Source organism: Pteropus vampyrus, unplaced genomic scaffold (assembly GCF_000151845.1).
Source record: "Pteropus vampyrus isolate Shadow unplaced genomic scaffold, Pvam_2.0 Scaffold390, whole genome shotgun sequence".
Lineage (NCBI taxonomy): Eukaryota > Metazoa > Chordata > Mammalia > Chiroptera > Pteropodidae > Pteropus > Pteropus vampyrus.
This window is the reverse complement of record NW_011889171.1, coordinates 1,467,419-1,488,902: the sequence shown is the minus strand read 5'-3', so window position 1 is coordinate 1,488,902 and position 21,484 is coordinate 1,467,419. Positions and strand designations below refer to the sequence as shown.

Sequence of the window (21,484 nt, the reverse complement as noted above, 5' to 3'; positions counted from 1 at the left end):
CAGATGTTTTACTCATATTTATTACGTACTGAAAGCAAGAAGGTCAGCACTAATGGAAATTAGTCCATAAAATGACAGCACAGGCTGAAAATTTGCCCCATTGTCTATATTTTCCAGGAGCAATACACTGGATTGTGGAAAACTACTCATTAGAGTTGCATACAAAACTACTGAGGGAAACAAAGTGAGAGCTATGTCTGTGAAGAGCATGTCTTTGAGAGAAATACTTGCATCTTCCTTGTGTAACAGAGATTAAATCAGCCTGCAAATTTCATTGTGAAAAGATTCACTGCCAATCTGCACTTAATTTGTTTCCAACACCTTTTCAAACGTTAATTTGATCCGACACGGTTACACTTCTGGGGAAAAATAAGTTGGTTCACAGTACTCCTTTGTTTAAACCCCTTCAACGGTTTACCATACCTACAGAAAAAAGCTCAAATTATTCAAGGCTTATAAAATCTGGCCTCCACCCCCAGCCTCCAGTCCATGTCCTCAACCACAGTGGACAGATCTTCTAAATGGGCCCTGTTATCTCATCTTTGCTGATCCTGACCTCTCTACTTAGTTCTTCTCCCAACTCCACCCCAAGACTCCATGAAGCTGCCAATCTATCCGGTACAAACGGCCACTCCTGCCTACCCAGGGCTACCTACCTCCTCAAACCCAGAGCTAGTACATGTACTTCCTTCCCCATCCTAGCCCTATCATGAGGTGCTGAGGTGCAGTACCCATCCATTTCTTTTTGTCTCCTCCACCCCCAACTAGAATGAAAGCTCTATAATTGCAGTCTTTGTCTTATTCACTGCTCTGTCTCCAGCTCCCCCAAATTCTATCTTCAATGGCTGAACAAGCAAACTACAAATCCATTGTCAAAATCTTTCTAAGCCTCAGCATTAAGATTTTCTGCATCTCTCAATTTTTCAAGATGACCACAATCTACAACATACTCACTGAAATACACACCTGGATAGCTGTCCAAAGGAACCCTGCTACTGCACATTTTAATGACATGAATCATCACCCATTAGTTTCTCTTTTGGTAAATTCACAATGCCAGATATGAAACTTTCACAGAACCAGGCACACCTACATGAAGAAATGTAAAGTATCAGAAGTAGAAAATCATATTAGTTAGGCAAATTAAACCAGAGAGAAAGCTGATGACTCAAGCAAAATTCTGTGCTGGTAAGTTTCCCATTGCCAAACTTCCTCCTGAACAGCCTCTCTCTCTCCTTCCCTACCTCCCTCCATCTCACATTTACTGTGTGCTGAATGTGCCCACGGGTACATTTTCTTGCTTCTTTACCTAAAAGTAATCCAGAGTGTACCCTTGATACACATGCCTGGGAGCACTAGCAAGAAGCACTCTCCCACGCCATTATCTAAGCATTTTGCAATGCTAACCCTTATCTCTTGCAAATGCCACCATGAAACCTTAGATTTAGAACCCTGCCTATACAGGCCTCTACCTAGAGCATGTGGCTGAACTACTGTCCTGAGGACAAAACTATTCTTTTCCCAGAAAAGGATCTCTACACCTTCTCCCAAGTACATTCTCCAACTAGACTAACATAAGCCCATTCTCTCAATATGACAGTGCATTCCTGTCTTGCTTTCATTCTCAATTCAACCTAGACACCATGGCCCTCCCACGAACCCCTAGTCATTCGCAACCACACTCATGGTCACTTCCAAGCCCTGGATCAAAACCCCTGCTTGTTTTTCTTTGCTGCTGCCAGGAGAAAATCCTAACTAGGGTGCTCAGGGGCTTTATTTCCACAGACACAAATCCTAGGCTGAGCTGGGCTCTTAGTCCCACTCCCAAAGGCTTTTATTTACTCCTGGTTAGCTCACTGTGACCTACAGAACAGGACACTTGAGGTTTCACAAATGGAAAATTTCCTCTTACAATGGTGCCCTGATTGATTTGTATAGCCTTTTGCAGGGGCTATGCTACTAAATCAGATGTCCCCATACAGACTTTAACAATAAACATATAACTCCATATCCTTCCACATTTATTTGACAGCCGACCCCTTTTGGGGTGCTATCTTCTCCATTCCTAAAGTGGTTCCTAATCTGGGGTTTTAAGTGATCCTTGGATGGGCTACATGGGATGTGAAACTCTGAAATTATATGGAAAATGCTGTGTACGTCTTTGTAGGAAAAAGCTCCAGAGCTTTCCAGAGTCTCAGAGTGTGACCCAAAAAAGTGTAAGATCTACTGCTGTACTAACCTCATAAAAACAAGTTGCATTATTTTTATATATGATTTACTGGTTTTGTGTAATTATAAAAGCAATATATGTTCATTGAAAAAATTTTAATCCAGGGTGGAGGGGATAAAAATGATGGTGTTCAATAGTAGAAACTTGTAATGAGTAGCAAATAAGCTATAGAGATCTAATGCACAATATAATGAATACAGACCATAATATTGTGCTATAATTATGTAATGAATGTGATAAATATCAGATCAGCAATCTTATTACAATATATAAATGCATCAAAGAAACAAATTGTATACCTTAAAATTACATAAAATTAAACATCGATTTATTCAATTAAAAAAAAAGAACCTGTCAGAACTGGAAAAAAAAATAAAACTTCTCCTCAAATGTGGGGGAAAAAAATTTTAACCCAAAAATTGAAATATAAGTCACTTAGAATCAAAAAAAAAAAAAAAGTCACTTAGAATCCCACCATCCATAGATGACCACTGTTACCATTTTGATTTACCTCCATCTCTTTTCTGTTTTTTCTCCTTCCACATTGGATTCATGCTGTTGATTTCTGGTAGTGTTCCAAATAATATGAGAAACTTCATGGTACAAAGAATTTGGGACGAGTGTTCAAAAATCCCTTTGATTTCCAAGACACATTTACCAACAAATATCTATTGAATTCATGCTATGTACATGATATACTACTCCAAAATAAAAGAGACAACTCCTTATCCAAGTTCTCACACACAGTGTTTAAAAATTCTAGGGATTTCAATAGGTTATGTGAAGCCCTGGCCTAAGAAAGGGAACTTTTTAGCTTATAATGACTGGACCTCCATCAACTGAAAGGGATAAAAAAGCAGATGACAATGATGTCGTTACAGACTTGGAGAAATGCAGTTAAACCATTAGAATACAGGTTTTTTAAAAATGATAGTTTTCCTTTATTACCAAAATGCAGACTCACCTAATGATAAAAATACATACATGCAAAAAATAAATACATGAGATAGGCTCTGGTCATCTCGCATGATCCATAAACTCATTCTGGAGGTAATTCCCTGTGTTTTCAGCAGTGATGTAAGGGAGGACTTGTGACCTCCTATGGTGGTTACTAGTAAAAGGATGGCACTTTTTCGCATATGAAATTCTACTTTGTTTAAAGGGGAAGATTGGTGTAATTACTTCACCACCACTGCTTACATATTTTACAATCAAGATAATTCTGACAAAACAGGACTATTGCTTCTGTTTTAAATATATATAAGCAGGGCATGGGCCAACTGAAAGATTTCTTGCTATCTAAATCCACTCTCTCCAATGTTTTTTCAGCCCACATTTAAATAATATCCCACTTTCAAGCAGGAAAGCAAACCTCTTTCCAGAATTAAAGGCAGAGTACAATGAAATGCTTAAGAGCTTTGTGTATCAGTCACTCATTCCTTGTTAAGCCATTCATCCTCTTCCTCTTTCCTCTGACCATTGGAGGTTTCTCTGAGGAAGCAATCCAGGCCTGGGCCAGAAAGAGTTTTCTGGAATTCAAGAATGTATTAGCATCTTCTGTAGAAGCCGCAGCCTTTGGCCATGTCAAAGGCATTCCCTGCTTTCTTGTAAATACCATAGCCTGAGAGCAGCTGCTTCCACGCTGTAAGTGAGGTGGCCATCAGGCAAACAGGCAGAGGTAGCCCCTTGTGATGCCTCAGCATCTTTCTTTCTCTCAGGGACCCAAGGCCAGAGCTCCTTTTGGAAGGCCCTGAGGCAGTCAGTGGACAGAAGGGCTGAGAGTGGACACGAGATAAGAGCCACACTTGCTATAAGGAAGATTTGAATGATGGCTAAATGGAATGCTGCTCCAAGGGTCAATGTGTAGCATGAGAATGAACTAAAGGCTTTCAAGCCTTTTATATACTTTATATAAAACTGAAGCTAGACCTGCTGACCCTAGGTCCTTGTGCTCTTGCCAGCAGCTGTTCCCATGATGTGGTCACGGCCATGAGAACCACTGCGCTGCTGAGGAAAGGCTTTACAAAAGAAGGCCTGCCACAGTAGCTATGATTTTCATTACTCAGAGGCCTTTTTGATTTCTTTTCTGTTTGTGGATTGTTTAAGACATCAAAATTTCACTGAGAAATGAGTAGGTACTATTGTACCAGCTATACAAGAAGTGGTAGAAAATGACTGTCATTTTTACTGACAAGGGGAAAGTAGCTGAAAGTAAATGTGGTCAAGTAAGAACATTATGTATTCTGAGTGGGAATTATGGGGTACTTTTTCTTTTTCCTTTTCTGTTTTTACTTCAAAATTTCTAGAACAAGTATTGCTGTTATAATAAAAAAATAATCGACTTTGTTTTTCTTTATTAAGGTAGTATACATAAAATTTACCATTTTAACAATTTTTAAGTGTACACTTCAGTGGCATTCAGTATTTACATTCTTTTGCAACCATCACCACTATCCATTTCCAAATATTTCATCGTCTCAAACAGAAACTCTGAACCCATTAAACAATAACTCCTCCATCCAATCTCCCCCGAACTCTGGACACTTCTAATCTCTTTTTTGTCTCTGTGAATTTGCCTATTCTAGGTACTTCGTAAGCAGCATCATATAATACCTGTTCTTTTGTGTCTAGCTTCTTTCACTTAGTATGTTTTCAAGGTTTATCCATGTGGTAGCATGTGTCAGAATTTCATTCCTTTTAAAGGCGGAATAATATTCCACTGTATGTATATACCATGGTTTGTTTAACTGATGACATTGGGCTGTTTCCATCTTTTGGCTACTGTGAATAATGCTGATATGAACATTGGTGTTCAAGTATCTGTATGAGTTCCTGCTTTCAGTTCTTTTGGGTACATACTTACAACTGGAATTGCTGGATCGTATGGTGATTCTGTATTTAACTTTTTGAGGAACTTGCCAAGTTGTTTTCCCCAGTGCCTGCACCATTTTACATTCCCACCAGTAATGTACAAGGGTTCCAATTTCTCTATATCTTCTCCAACACTTGTTTATTTTCCATTTTTTTTATAACAGCCATCCTAATTGGTATGAAGATGTATCTCATCGTGGTTTCAATCTGCATTTACCTAATGATTAATAATGTTGAGCATCTCACTGGTCATATGCATATCTCCTTTTCTTCAAGTTCTTTGCCTATTTTTAAATGAGGTTGTTTTATTTAGTTGTAGGAGTTCTTCACATATTCTGGATATTAATCCTTTCTCAGATATATGCTTTGCAAATATTTTTTCCAATTCTGTGGGCTTCCTTTTCATTCTCTTGATAGTGACCTCTAATACTTAAAAGCTTTTAGTCAATTCCAATTTTTAAAAGAAGATACAAGTAAAATTTTTAGGGAGCTGGCAGACAGCCTAAAATATAGATGAAGGGAATCCTAAGACCTCTTTTTAGACTTCCCTTCCAAGGATAAAGGAAGAAGAACTGAGGTCTTCTCAATGAGGTAACTTATTAACTCCTCCCCACAACTTGGCTCCTCCCTAGGCAGCTAAAGCTGTAGAATACCTGTGTGCTAGTGAGAGCGCACAAAGGGAACTCATCCTGGGTGTGGTAGGTGAGCCCAGTGGGCAAGATGGCGGAGCCGGGCAAGATGGTGGGGACACGGAATCCTATAAACTCTTAAGGTACTTCAGTTCCACTTGGCAGATGTTTTCATAAGCTACTCTTTGTCTGGCTGGGTCTAAACTGAACACATTCAAACTTCCAAACTTCTCAAAAGTAAGATAAACAGACAGATTTGTTATTACTGAATGGAATAGAACATTCAATAATGACTATTGTGAAAAGTGACATCACAAGTTCAGTTCCATCCTGAAGAATCAAACTCTCCAGAAGTGTTTCCTTCTGTAAATTGGAGGCATTGCCTTTTTTTTGTGTCTCTGCCCTTTGTTTCTTTGCTCTCCTACCTCTCCCTCCACCACTCCCACCAGGAAAATGTGGCTTCTAAACAACTATTTGTCACCTGGGAATTTATTTTCCAAGTATTTCTGAAGTATAATTGATTTCTACAGACAATGAGAAGAAGCAATATACACTTTTCTTCTAGGGATGGCCCTGGAGCTATCAGAGGATAGATAGTCAAATCCCCCGAAATAGCTGTTCCTCGGTAGCTTATGTGAATAAAATAAGTCAACATTTCAGAACTGTTGTGAGGCTGAACTGTTAAATATCTTTTAGACTAAAGGTTAGAAATCCAGTACCAGGTCCTGTAAAATTGATATTTCCTGCTCTATAAAGTATATTATCAAAGGTATTTACTCTCAATTACAGATCACTGATCTCTAAAACTTTTTTTTCATAAATAACGCTAATATCTGAAAACTTTCCTGTAACTAGGAAACATACCTCAAACCCCAGGGCAGGGAGGGGCATGAACTAAGTCCTGCACATGAATTCGTTTAGCAAAGAATCAAGTTAGAAGGATATCTGCAGGAAGGCCGGCCTTCATCTAGACATTCCAAAGCAAATGGCTTAGACTGTCAGTGTTAACTAACCTTTACTCTTAGGAAACCCTTTTTTGTACTTCAATCATTAAGAAAAATAATCCTGAACTCCTTTTACCATATGCTCACATGTTCCACCTTCAAAGCCATTTCATTATTAGGGTGGGGGCCAATGAAAGGAAAGAGGGGAGAAAGAAAAAAGGAGCTCTCCTCTAACACAAGTCTAACATTTATTGAAAGCTTTTATTGAAAGCTAACATTTATTGAAAACATGAAAGCGAACGTTCATTGAAAGCATTTACTACTAAGCATCAGGTACTATGCTAAATGCATTGCATGTGTTACCTCATTAATTCTCGCAATAATCCTACAAGGTAGAAAATGCTACCATTACTCAAATTTTACCAATGAGAAAAAGAGGTTAGGTAACTTGCCCAAGTGAGTGATATAGTCAGTGTGGTAGGCAGAATCCTAAGTTTCCTGCCCCCAGTCTATTCGCCCTATATAATCCTTTCCCCTTGAGTGTAAGCGGGACCTGTGAATATTATGAAATGTGACTCCCCTCATCATGTTATTAATAAATTGCCTCTGAGTTCATCAAAAAGGAGATTACCCTGGGTAGCCAGTGGCCTAATCAAGTGATGCCTAGAAGAACTGAACCCTTCCTGGAGAGAGAGAGAGAGAGAGAGAGAGATTGATTGATTGATTGATTCACCTGCTGGCTTCCAAGAAGCAGAATGCCATGTTATGGGAGGCCCACATGGCTTGGACCTGAGGATGTCCTTTGGAAGCTGAAAGCCAACAAGAAAACAAACCAGTCAGTCCTATAACCACAAGGAACTGAATCATGGCAACTTGAAGGAACTTAGAAGAGGCCCCTGGGCCTCCACATAAGAACAGTCCTGCCAACACCTGTGAAACCTTAAGTAGAGACTCCCGCTGAGTCCTGCCCATAGTTCAGACCCAGAGAAACTGTGAAGTAAAAAGGTGTTACTTTAAGCAACTAGGGGGATCATTTTATAAACCACATAAATGTCTAACCAATGTAATGTCTACTTAAACTAATAATAAAATAATTTCTTTTTGAAAAAGTGTCACTTTAAGCTGCTAAGTTTGTGGTGGTTTGCTACTCAGCAACAGAAAACTAATACAGTCAGGATTCAAGCCAGGGCTGTTTAACTCTGGTTCGCATGCTTCTCAACCACTTCAGTAGTTTCTGTAGGAGTTTCACAAATTCCTAACCATTTTCAACTCTTCAAAAAGAATAGACAATAATTTCTATTGAACAGTGATTGTTATGATCTTTTCCTTTTCTGATGCAATTTTCAAGTTTTAGAAATGTTTTCACATCCTGGTATAGAAACACATTTATTGATTCAATAGAAAACTGCTCAAATACAATATGATAAATGATAAGTTGTGAAAAAAATCAATAGGATGGAAAACATAAGATTTTATTTAAAAAAGACACCTTCTTAAAGCAGGTATGGCTTTGATAAGAGCTCCAGGCTCAGGCTTTACTACTTACCAATACTTTACTCCTATTACATGACCTGCAAGATCTGTTGTCTGGCGCCTCCTAAGAGATGACAATACATTATCTCTTTTAACAGAGCCCAACTAAAAATTCCTTGAATAGGAGAAGCCAGTGAATTCTCTGCTGGAATGAAATCGATTTAAAGTGCATCCCCAAAAATCAAACCCTGCAGTTGCTTCTTGGAGGGCGGCAGTCAACTCATGTTTCATGTTCTCCTTTCATGTATAAACACAAACTACACATGGCAGCATATTAGATGAGTAATAATAGCTAACACTGAGCTGATGCCTAATACTTATCATAAATGATCTCATTTAGGCCTCACATTTACTTTATGAAATATGTATTATTATCACCATCACTCCTATTTTATAAGAAGAGAAACTGGGACTTAAAGGTTAAGTAATTTTCCCAGTATTCCACAAGACATTTCGACCCATACACTGACTCGAGTTCACATTCGCAGCCACTTTGCTATATTACCTACTTCTGCTGCTCTCCAACTATAGTTTGGCCATCCTCCACAGTACCTAGCAACATGCCTTCACATAGGAATGCTCAAGAAATGTTTGCTGATAACAATAAGGAATGAGGCCTGGACCTGAGCGTAGGTAAGGCTTCCAGGCCATTTATCATTGTGAGAAGACAAGAGGTGTGGAGAGGGCAGAAGTTGATATGGGATAAGGAGGCAGGGTGAAGGCACCTCCCCTCCCACTTATGTGGTGCTAGGCTAAAAGCAAGTGAACAGAATCATACTGAGAACTTCAAATGTGTGTTGACTAACCATGTACAAGAATATTTGATTTTGGCCCTAAGAGTATAAAAAGAAAAACAGAAAACTAATCCAGTTTTCCAGAGTTTATTTCTTCCTTTTGGAAAAGTTACTGCTACACATCTGGAAGTGATTTTCTCACACACTAGTTCCAATGAGTCATCTACAATATTAAGCGATGATTCCATAGGGTGAACCCTGATCATATTTTTCCATTAAGTGGCATCCACTGAGGTCAATGAAGGCAAAGGCTGACCCGGACTGAGAACCTCACCCTCCACAGCTCCATTTTATATTGTCAAAACATGAGTTTTAAGAGGTACAGGAATGCAATCTCCCAGCACTAATTCAAGACTTGTTCTAATACATTTAGCTTCCTTTCACTAGTCACGTGCAGAAGATGAATCCAAAGGTAATTGAAGTGTTAGCAACCCTAAGTAAAGCTGGCAGAAGAAACATTTTGGGGCCATGTATAAACACGAGACAATCAAATGCGGGGGTGGGGGGAGTGGCAGGAAGGGCATCGTGGACAAAAGAATAAGACAACCTATGGCACACAGAGTACAGGCAGTTCAAGACCCTTAAAGCTGCCAGCAAGAATTTCCCTAAGGAATATTCTAAAAAGGATTGCCATTCCATCCCTTGCCCTTTCGACCACATCCTAATATAGTGACTCCAACCACCAACTTTTAACCCGCATCATATTGGTTTCCTAATATTTCAAACCTCTAGTATTGATGTTTAGAAATATAACTTAAGGCCATTTCCCAGTGTCTTCTGACACTTGGATTTCTTTCAGATTACAGTGAAAGAATGAGTCATGTTCTTTCAGAAATTGAGGAGCCACTTACAAAGGCTATTTTAAATCTTTCAGATGACAAGGGTACTATTTAGTTCCCAGAAACAATAATTGACTAAATGGCTTCCTCGGGGTTAAAAGAGTTAAAGCAACTTCCCCAGAGATTCTTCTCTCTCTCCAAAAACAACAATGGATTTTAAATGGCACAGGAGCTATAAAAACCTAAAGCATTAAATCCTACCTTACAAAAGATATAAATTAGTGGGTGGTCATTTGCATTACAAAGGATTATTTGCCTTGCCAAAAGATTCCAATCAAGTATATTCAAAAATCAGATTACCCTAATGTATGCTAAATGATCTGATTTGCACATGGGCGCCATTGAGCAAGCACAGCTGTTCCAAAGCCTCAATTTGATTAGCAGGTACCTGTTCACCTTCCTTTCAGTGGTTCAGGTACCCATTTCATCGGTGGGGAGCATTGCCTCCAGAGTCATACATTATGGAGTCTACCTTAAAATTTCTGACTCACTCTCCCACTCTAACAATTGCTTTGCTTTTATCTAGCACTTTTCATCAAAGTATTCAATGCACATTTGCAAGTCTTCATCATTATGCCAAACAAGTTGGCCAGAGAGCTGAGAATGCAACCTTCCAAACTATCAAGGGTAGAGAAAAAAATTAGGACCATGGACAGGCAGAAAAATTAAAGGTCCGTATAAGCACAAAAGAATAACGTTTAAGTGTATTCTTTACAAAAATGAAAATATTTCATGCATCTTATTTTTAATAGACATTTTTTTCCAGCAGTTCACAGCAAAAGTATGCAGAAAGTACAGAGTTCATTTCCTAAGTATTCCCTGCCCACAGAGACGCACAGTCTCTCCCATTATCAACATCTCCCGTTAGACTGGTACATTTGTTACAACTGATGAACCTACATTGACACATCAAAATCACACAAAGTCCATAATTTAAATTAGGGTTCACTCTTAATGTTGTACACTCTATGGGTTTTGACAAATATATAAGGACATGTATCTACCATTAGAGTCTCAGAGAGAGTAGTTTCACTGCCTTAAAAATCTCCTGTGCTCTGCGCCTATTCATGTTATTATTTTGTCAGTTATCAAGAGTAAATATTCAAAACTCAGTTTAAATACAATGAATCTATTTTTTACATATCAGTTTTATATTATAATCAGACTGGGGAGTTGGAAAGAAAAGGAGAAATATGGTGGGGAGAAGACGGAACAGAAGCAACAAAAAATGTATTCAAGGATGTACATGCTGATAGGGAAAAAAAAAGGCAGAGAGGAGAAAGAGACCCTGCTTACCAAGAAGTACACCAGAATCTAATTATCTTAAATGTCAGAAGCAAGACCTTCCATTTCAAAGCTCCAAATTCATCAGTAATTCTCCCATGTATTTTTAAAAATCCATAAGTCTAAGATTATTTTTAAATAAAAAAATATATGTGGCATGTTCAAAATCAGGAAAATTGTGGCCAGAAATCCTTATAATATCAATGCATATGACCTATTAATTAGCTTTACTTGAAATTTAAGTCCCTCCAGTGATTAATATTATTAATGGCAGCAAAGGATGACCACAGTAGCAACAACGTGGGGCACATTTCACATTCAAGAAAGATGAGAACGATTTTCATTTACATTTCAGAAAATTCAGGGTAGTCATTTCTGCCTCTCAAAATCTGTAAAGATAGTATGAAATATTAATTACATAAATATATGTAAATGCACAGGCATATATAGCATGTGTGTGAGTGTATATACATATATGTACCCTTTGAAACTTCATTTTATAAAGAACGCACCATGATCAAAATTTGGAGAATACTTAGCAGATAAAAATGGAAAGCAAATGGGAATTGAAATCTCTAATTTCTAGATCATCCTAATCTTATTGATTTAGCAGAGAATGTGAGATGCACAAAGCAATGGGCAAAGAGCCGCAGGATTATAGGAGAAAGTATCTTAATAAAAATAGCACCATACTAATTACTGTATAGATACCATATGTTATGTGTCATATATATACATATATACATACACACACACACATATATATATATCTCACAAAAAATATAGCCAATCTAAAAAGTATAGAACTTATTTTGAATTCTACTTTTTCCAATTATAAAAATACATGCTCAATGTAAAATAAATGAACATTTTAAAACAAAATAAAAAGATACCATCCAGAGATACACACTCTACATATACACAATGTAGACACACACTGACATACACACTTTGAGAATGTTTTCTTTGAATATAACAAAAATACTAATAGCTAATATTTTATTCAGTGTTTCCTATGTTCCAGGCATTGTTCTAAGTACCTTACTGTCTTATTTCACTTGATCCTTAAAACAACCCTGTCAGTACTATTGTTATCTCCATTTTACAGATGAAGAAACTGAGGCACGGAGTGATTAAGTAACTAAATTCATATATATATCACATGTGCATTATTTTACCAAAATAAAATCATACTTTGCATGCTGTTTCATAACCTAAATCTTTTTCCATGTCTGTAATATAGATGTCATTTTAATGACTGCATAGTTTTCTGCTGTATGGACCTTTATTTGCCCAGTCCCTTAACGGGAAAAAACACCTATATTTCCTAGAAGGCCTTCTGTTCCTTTCGATCCACCAGGAAAGCCCATCTCACTTTTGAATTCTCTTCTCCCACCACATCCTTTCCTATGGCCTGTACTCTAGCCACGTTGGCCCACTGCCGCTACCCCAAATACATTGAACGCTTTCTTACCATTCATACTTTGCTCATGCTGACTCCTCTTCCTGGAATGCCCTTCCAGCTCCTTCCCTGCTAAAGGGAATCATATCTGTCCTTAACATTTAAGTTAAGTTTGAGAGTTTTATTGTTGTTTTTTTACTAAACTGCAAGGCTCATTCAGGTGGATATTATTATTCCCCTTCTACAAATGAGAACAAGGGGGTTCCACAAGGTTAAATAGACTGCTCAAGGTAACAGAGATTGTCAGAGAAATTGCTGGGCCCTTCTGGCACTCTGTTATGCATTAGCTCCTTCCACTCTCCAGCCAGCTCCTTAAGGCACTCACATGCTAATGGCTAACGGAAGTTCTCAACTATCATGCAGAGGCAGAATAAAATCAATCCTCTCTAAAACTGTAGAACTAGTGAAATAGGATAAAACATGCCCCCACAAAAATATGACCCTATTCTAATTCCTGGAACCTGCAAATGCTCCCTTATGGCAAAAGGGTCTTCACATGGGTGAATGAATCAAAGGTCTCAAGATGAGACCATCCTGGATGATGGGGTGGGCCCTAAATGCTATCCTTTAAGAAAGAGCCAGAGGAAATTTGACACAACTGAAAAGGCAATGTGACCACAGAGACAGAGACTGAAGTGATACAGCCACAAGCCAAGGAACTCTGGCAGCTACTAGAGATAGGGGAGGCAAAAAACAGATCCCCCCCTAAATTCTCCAAAGGAAGTGTGGCCCAGTGATACCAATTTTGGATTTCTGGCCTCCACAACTGTAAGAGAATAAATGTGTTGTTTTAAGCCAACTTCTTTGTGGTCATTTGTTATGGCAGCCACAGGAAACCAATACAACTAGAAGGAGGCTACAATCCTGCAAAAGGAGCAATTTTTTTTCCAAATTGTGGGGGATCTGATCTAAATCCCGAAGGACAGATATGATTCCCTTTAGCAGGGAAGGAGTTGGAAGGGCATTCCAGGAAGAGGAGTCAGCATGAGCAAAGTATGAATGGTAAGAAAGCGTTCAATGTATTTGGGGTAGCGGCAGTGGGCCAGCGTGGCTAGAGTACAGGCCGTAGGAAAGGATGTGGTGGGAGAAGAGAATTCAAAAGTGAGATGGGCCTTCCTGGTGGATCGAAAGGAACAGAAGGCCTGCTAGGAAATATGGGTGCTCATTCCCAGTAATGTAGAGCCAATGCAGAAAGAGTTGGTATCTTTGTGGGTTTGGGGATTTTAGTATTTTTCCTCATCCTTTCCTGAGAGGCAGAATGATGGTCAGTTTCTAGCAATAAAGACAATAATGTTTTTGCTTATTGTCAAAATGGTCCACTTTGTCAAACCCCTAGGGACGTATGGACAAAATCCTGCCTAAATGATTTCTCCAGAGATGGGGCAGGAAATATGGCAGTGGAGTATACCTACTCAAATCCATCTGGTGTCAATTGGTTGGATGCTCCTGTCCCCCAGCTCTGAAGAACAACTCTGAAATGTACCTGATTTCTCTGAACCACGCATGGCCTCTGTGATAGAAACACCCCAACAAAACAAAACCCTCCATTCAATTGAGCCCCAGGAACTTCATTTGTCTCTCAGGTGGAAGGTTTCATTTTTATAAGATCTACTAAGCCAAAGGCCACTCTTTTCCAATTAAAAACCCAGCAGAAAAAAAAAGTGACATAAACTGGGCTCTGTATTTATAATTATTTCTTAAACTCTTCATGTTTATGCCATAATTCCACAGATAGAACCTCCATTTCTTTTAGTTGGAACTAAATCCAAAGCCAGAACATTTTAGGGAACAACCTTGCCAGATGTGTAGCTCCACATACTCTTAGCATCCAAGCCATTGGATTTCCAGAAAAGACATCCAGCCATCACTAGCTCAGGCCTTTGGAATTTTCCATTCTTGGCTAAAGAAAAGGTTTTTAAAAAATAACACAGTAATGGCCCTGTCCCATGGAGAACACTTTTTGGCCAAACACTAAGGAGAGAGGGAAGGAAGAGGTGAAAAAAGGATGAGAAGAGAATAGTGAAATGTGCCCACAGTGGAATGCACATGGCAGAAGGGAAAGCAAAGGGGCTGAGCGAGCTATGGCAGTGGGGTTGGACCAAGGAGCCAGATATACAGAAGATTTTCCTGGAAGGTGACAATATAGAGTGGTGAACACCAGGAGCAGCAGTTGAAAATCAGTATGAAGGGAGAATAGTGGGGTATAGTGGAAAAAGGAAGAAAGCAACGTGGTAGGGAGGGGACATAGTAAGAGGAAGCCAGCCCCAGTGTGGGCCACTCTCAGAGGAAGTCTCAAGGGCTCAGAGGGGAAGCCTTCATTGCTACCATTCCTGTCCATCAGGATTTGCAGCCTTGAGAAATATGGGTATGGAATAGGTGTGGGCTATTGCCCCCTTCTACCTGAAGATGGAGGAAGGGAGGTCAAGTGACCTGTCACATGAGTCCCTTCACCCTAAACTCCCCAAAAGAAATCTGGCCTTTATAGGTGGTCACAAGGCTCTGTCCTCCATCTAAATTGGAGAATTGGGTTCCAACTATCATATAGAGTGGAGAACTGCATACTAGTATTCTCCACATTAACTAAATGATTTGGAGTTTTAAATTATGCAAGTTGACAGTATATACCGCCTCTCTCTCCTGAATAGATGTCTAGTCACCTCTTTGGTCCTGGACAAAACTGTTTCGTTTACCTAGTATAACTTCTAAAGAGTTTGATTTCTTCCTGTCTGAGTCTAAAAATACACTGCTGGATGTAGTTCCATAGTGTAGCGGTTGGCATGTCTGCTTTACACGCAGAAGGTCCTGGGTTCACGCCCCAGTGGAGCCACTGTCCATGGTCTACAGCCATGCCACCCTGAACAAGCCTGATGTCCAATCTCGGAAGCTAAGCAGTGTCGGGCCTGGTTAGTACTTGGATGACAGACCACCTAGGAAGACCAGGCGCTGTAGGCATAAATAATAATAATAAATAAAAAAATTTAAATAAATAAATAAAAGTGTACTGCTACCTTCATTAAATATTGTTAATATTTTAATCTCTGGTCACTTGGTCTATTATAATGAAAAAAGAACTTCCTTCCATCTTAACTTTTTGTTTATCCTTTAGTTTCCTCAGATTAAGTCCTTGTCTAGCCTTCCCCTAGTCACAACCCTCTCCACAATCTTGCCCTGAGTAGATATAATCCATTAAAAAGAAATCAGTAGAAATAGATTATCTGCTTCTTTGCAATTCAAGCAACAGTTCTAAAAGCATTTCCTTGGGGATTTGAATATGAACCCAGGAAAGTATCTATCTTTTCCTTTAGCTAAGCAGCTCTCTTCCATGGCTCAGCACACCTTTCTCTCTAGCTCACTGTCCAACAATACACTTGCTTTCTAGTTCCTTCTGGTATACACCACAGACCAAGTTCTAAGGCATCGACTCTGTCATTTAACTCACTGACTGAATGTATACTACCCAGAAGGCATGAAATCCCGATGAGGGCCAGTAAATAAGGAAAAACCCCAAACAGAAAAGTAGTAAATCAATAAAATAATATGAAATAAAGTATAATAAAATATGCCAGGTTGAAGAGAAAGAGCCTCATTTGAAAAAAAAAAATGAACACACATTTCTAAAGAAAATTTAAATAGGACTACAGTTAATAAACATCCTTTCACATTTTAAAGATTAGTAGTGTACAAATATAGTAGGAAAAAAAGTTAAGATAATTCCACTAAAGACAACTCAATTTTTTTTATTGAGATGGCTTATAAGGAGACTTGAAATTTTTTTCCTATTGAAGGGAAAAATAAGAAAAATGGAACAGGAGAAAGTGAAGGTAGTTAACATATATTTTCTCTATACAGACTTTGAAACAAAATCTGAGGGTTTCATAAGGATTTTTATGCATCACAGCCAGGTCAGTTATCCAAAGGCCTAAAAAAGAGATAGGCCAGGCCTTGAAGAAATATAGCCATGGCCAATTAGATAGAATCGATGTAAAAATAGAAAATGCGATCTACATCTATGACAGAATATTTCTTCGGGGCAGTAAAGTTCTCTGCCATCAGCTCATCGTGGATATTTTACTGACCAGTGAGGAACGCTGGTGCAAATGTGATCAACCAGGAAGCTTTTGTGATGCGTGTCACTAAGATGGCAGTGACTGGCTTTGGTGAAGAGAGGAAGTTTCAATTCATCTCTCAATTGAAATCATGATGAAGCTAGAGGGAATCCGGGAGATTTTCCAGTGCTTCTCTCTGCTTCTCCGATCATATGTTTTAGAAACCCATTTCTGGGAATGGGTCCTGCAATTGCCTTAGAAGAGCGGGAAAGCCATGCCCAGTCTAACTTGACCTTCAGGATGGGTGAAGTGCCTTTCACACAGGACACAGGAGAGATGTCTTGGAGCTTGTCGGCCAATGTTATTTCTGTGATATGCAACCATCCCTTTCTCTTTTAAACAGACACAGACACTCTCTCTCTTCCTCCTTCTCTCCTTCTCTGTCTCTCTGCCTCTGTCTGTCTGCCTGTCGCTCTCGCGCGTGCTCTCTCTACCTCTGCACTCTTTTCTTTAACTGAGGATGGAAAATTCCATAGGCCTGAGCTGGCTAAGTGCCTGCTAAGTGTCTGGCCAGCTTGTATCCTGAAACACCTCAAGTCTGAAAGCAGTACCCACTTACAAGAACCCTAGACTGAGGGAGTTTTGTGTAGGGGAAAAAATTTTAATTATGAAGAATTTAAGAAAACATCCAAATTGAAATTGCAGACTACAAACCTGTATTGCTTTTTTTCAGCCAAAATTCTCAAAAGGGATTGTGCTTCCTCAATTTTCTGTGAAGAGTTTTGCTAATAGTTTGCCAGTCTATCAGATCCCTGTCCCTCCTCAAACCATAATGTCAATATCCATATTAGGAACCCATTGGACCCCAGGATTCCACCATTCCTCAACCTCCAGCAATACCTGAGCATGAAGCAGAGTAATGGTTTCCCAAAAATGTCTACATCTTAATCCCTGGAACCTACATTACATTACATGGCAAAGGGGATTTTACCGACATGATTGAGTTAAGAATTTTGAGATGAGGAGATTATCCTGGATTATTCAAGTGGGACTAATGAAATCATAAGGGTCCTTTCTAAGTAAGGGAGAGAGGCAGAGTGTGAGAATCAGAGATGTGATGACAGCAGCCATGTCAGTATGATACAATATAAGAAAGACTTGACTGCTGTGACTGGCTTGAAGATGGAGGAAGTGGCCATAAGCTAAGGAATGAAGGCAGCCTCTAGAAGCTGGAAAAGGCTAGGAAACAGATTCTCTACTAGAGCTGTTGGAATGAGGCCTTGTGGACATCTTACCATTAGCCCAGTAAAACCTCTTTCAGACTTCTGACCTCCAGAGCTGTGAGATAATAAATTTGTGTTGTTTTGAAACACTAAGTTTGTGGCAATTTGTTACAGCAGTCACAGGAAACTAATTGGCCATGCATCTAGTCTAACCCTCAGCAAGGCCAGTGACTGGAACTCATCATTCCAGGTATTCTGCCTCCTCTAACTTCTCTGAGCAGACACTCGCCTCTTCAGTCCATAGTCCCACCGGTGCTGAGCTCAAGCTGTTATAAGATCATGGTGAGAGGGTGGAATATCCCTCCTCGGCACCAGTAACAAGACCAGACCTCACTTCTACAGGAGCTGGGCAACTGGCCGGAAAACCAAGGCATAGTATTAAATATGAGGAGGTTGGGGGTCAAGACAAGGACAAAGTGACTGGGACAGTGACACAAGGGGACAAGGAAGAAGATAAAACCCAGTGAACAGAAATGGATTTTAAAGACAGGGCAGAACCAGCACCCATCCTATAGGACTTGGGGCCCAGAGAACCGTAGCTCTGAATGTGAAAGTCCTCTGATGTCACCTGCGTAGACCCAGGCTGGTCTCTGGACCTGGGACGGTGCTGAGCCAGCTCTGGACATCAGCGTAGCTCCAGCTACAAGCAGAGACAAGAGAGAGAAAAGCAGGGAGAGGGAATGGGGCCTCATTCACAGACCTGAAGCAAGAAGCCTTATGGAATTTTCTTCTGGCTCTTCTAGTGAGGATTTTGCCAGACCATTTCATTTGGAAGGGGTGGACAGAGGCCAGTTCCTCTGCAAGCAGTCATGCAGGTCACTAGTAGTGAAAGAGTCATCCTCCCCAGGGGGAAGGTTAGCAGAGAGAGCCTTCTTTGCTCCACAAGCAACAGAGCATGATATAAACACTCAGATGGACTGAAGGAGTGCTATTGGCTCCTGTGAGCTTTTAAATAACGATTTTAACAGTTGATTCAGAGGTCTTTCAAACTTATTTCTTGGTGGTAAGTTAGGCACCTTAAAAGGTGGTATTCCCTTCTTCAAGTCTATAGGAAACCATTTAATGCACTGAAGCCTTAGGAACTTGTTAACCTATGAAAATAAACTGGTTAGGCCAATAGCATTCTTCCACTCACACCATGAACATTGACAACAGGTCCTGCAAGGCATAAAGCTGTCAGTTTCTCAAGTGGGAAAACTAAATCACTAATATAAAAGGCATGGAGATAAATATATGTATTGTTATTTTTGGACAGTATTAACTCACTTGAAAAAAATGATAAAAACAATTCCATGAAAATGATCCCAGTTACCTCTGCAGAGCCAGTGTTCTGGAGATTTTTTTTTCCATATAGTTATTCAAATGGCAAAGAAAGGAAGAATAGCCAATTGCAAACAGTTCTCAAAAGCCTTAGGCAAGGAAAAAATCTATACTGATCTTGCCCACATTTCTCAGTAACAACACACCCCCCCCCATTCTTGTCCTCACCGCTCACTTAAAAGACTTAAGCTTATTCAGAAATAAACACTATTTCCAAAAAGAAAGAGGTTATCACCAAAACCACACAAAAAGAGCTTCCTCCACCTGATTTACTGTGGAATCTGGCCCAGGAGCTAGTGCTTCTTTACCTAATTACTCCAAAGGAATCGAGATACCTGGAGTTCATTACATGTTCTGTCATTTAGTAAATACGAATGACCTATAGCCTGCCTGACTTGAAACCGTGCCTGTTTCTCCACTCACCGAAGAGGTGCTGACAATGTGGTATGTGTTTAATAGCAACCTGTAAGAACATCCAAGGCCACAGGCATAACATTTTTAACTCTTCATAAGATTGAGGCTATAAAAATACAAGTTCTTGTCATCGTCTAAAAAACATTTCCTACAAGGACATTCCCCGGCCTCCAGACACACTTCACTGAAACACTTCAAATAAAGATGCTCTGTCTCCGAGGCTTGGAAGAACACTTGACTTCTTAGTTAAATCTCATCCAGTAAAATATTTCAGTCATTAGGGAAAGCAACATGATGGAAAAGCTGAAGTATCAGCATATCTTCAAACATTTCTCAGCACCTTGAAATATACAATCTGACATGAGCTATCAGGAAAAGGCAAAAAATACAGCTTCCCGTGAACGATAAACTCAATGGGCAATAAAAATAAGGTGAAGAAATGCAGGAAATCATTAATAGCAAATTTAGGCATGATCGTGTGATATTGTGCAAAGACAATAGGTAAACCACGTGTCATTGGAACAGTTGGCATATTTTCCGCAGTATCAACTAAGCTGAAAACCTGTACACACTGTTCTTAATAGAAATTATCCTGCTGCCACAAAACCAGAATAGCCAAATATAAAAATATGTTAATTTCTTAAGAGAACTTTAGGCTTTAAAATTGTTCCACTAAAATACGGGTTTCCAAATTAGAGCTTTAAAAAGGCATTTAAATTTCAATATTCATTTGATTTTTAAAAAATGAGAATTAATGAGAATAAGGGATGTCAATATAGTTTTCAAAGGGAAAAGAAAGGGCGTTGAAGTTCTATTTTTCCATTAGAGCCCAGTTCTCCTCTATCCACCGCTTTGCATAAACCACACTGAATAGATTGTCATAAATGTGATCGCTTCCACCAGAGGTCATGCAGGCAAGTCCCCAGACTGTAGGACCTTCTCCCTAGGCACAGGACTGGGTGTTCCTCCCTAACAGAGGACTGGAACTCACTCATCAGCCTAGTCTGAAGATGAGAATTGCCAAAGACCCAGAGCCCTAGCTCACATCCATTGGGCTCTGCAATATAACCAAGTCCAACTAGAAATGGATATTATCAAGAACCTAATGGAGAGTGGTCTGCTAGCTTCTGTTTCAAGAAAGTGTATGATTCTTGGCTCAGCCATGTAGCTCACTCTTTGGGGCATGATTTAGAGCAAGGAAATAAAATTAAAAAGCAAGGCTACCTGCTTCCCTTCTGCCAGTTTATTTTATTGACTTGTAACACATACACAGAAGACTTCTCTTATCCACCATATAACCTGAGAATGACAATGAAAGCCAACAGTCATCCAGTGCTTTCCATGTGCCAAGTCCTGCTCTAAGTGCTTCACATGCAACAACTCCTTTAAGCCTCTCAACAAGCCCACAAGAGGGTTATCAAGGTACTGAAAGGTTAAATAACTGGCCCAAGGTCACCCAGCTAGTAAGTAGCTAAGCTGAACTTTGAACCTGGCAGTGTACTTCCAGAGCCCACTCCTAACCACTCGCTCTAACAAGTATGAGCTTCCAGGCAAATTCCAGACAAATGAGACTGTCCCTTTCCTTTCCCCACTTACAGCTCTGAGAGTCTCCAGGGTGGGGCCCTGCAAGAATCAACAAAGCATCTGGCTCTAGGTTGATATAAACTAAGCAGCAGGCCAATGTTACCCATGAACCCCTCTGTACTCCTGACAAAAGCTAAAAGAAATCAAGAGCTCTAAATCTCAAAGAGATTATGTATCATAAAATTATCGTTAGGATTTATAGAAACGAGGAAACAACTCTAGCTACTTTTCCCTCCTGTAGTTCCCTTCTG

At 39.6% G+C, this 21,484-nt stretch overlaps 1 protein-coding gene and 1 pseudogene across 6 annotated transcripts in view; one reads left to right on the top strand and one right to left on the bottom strand.

Moving 5' to 3' along the window:
- Nucleotides 1-21,484, bottom strand: part of DOCK11 (dedicator of cytokinesis 11) — a 178,262-nt gene that overhangs the window by 149,595 nt on the left and 7,183 nt on the right. The window lies entirely within an intron of this gene.
- LOC111731668 lies at nt 15,423-15,538 on the top strand (annotated as a pseudogene).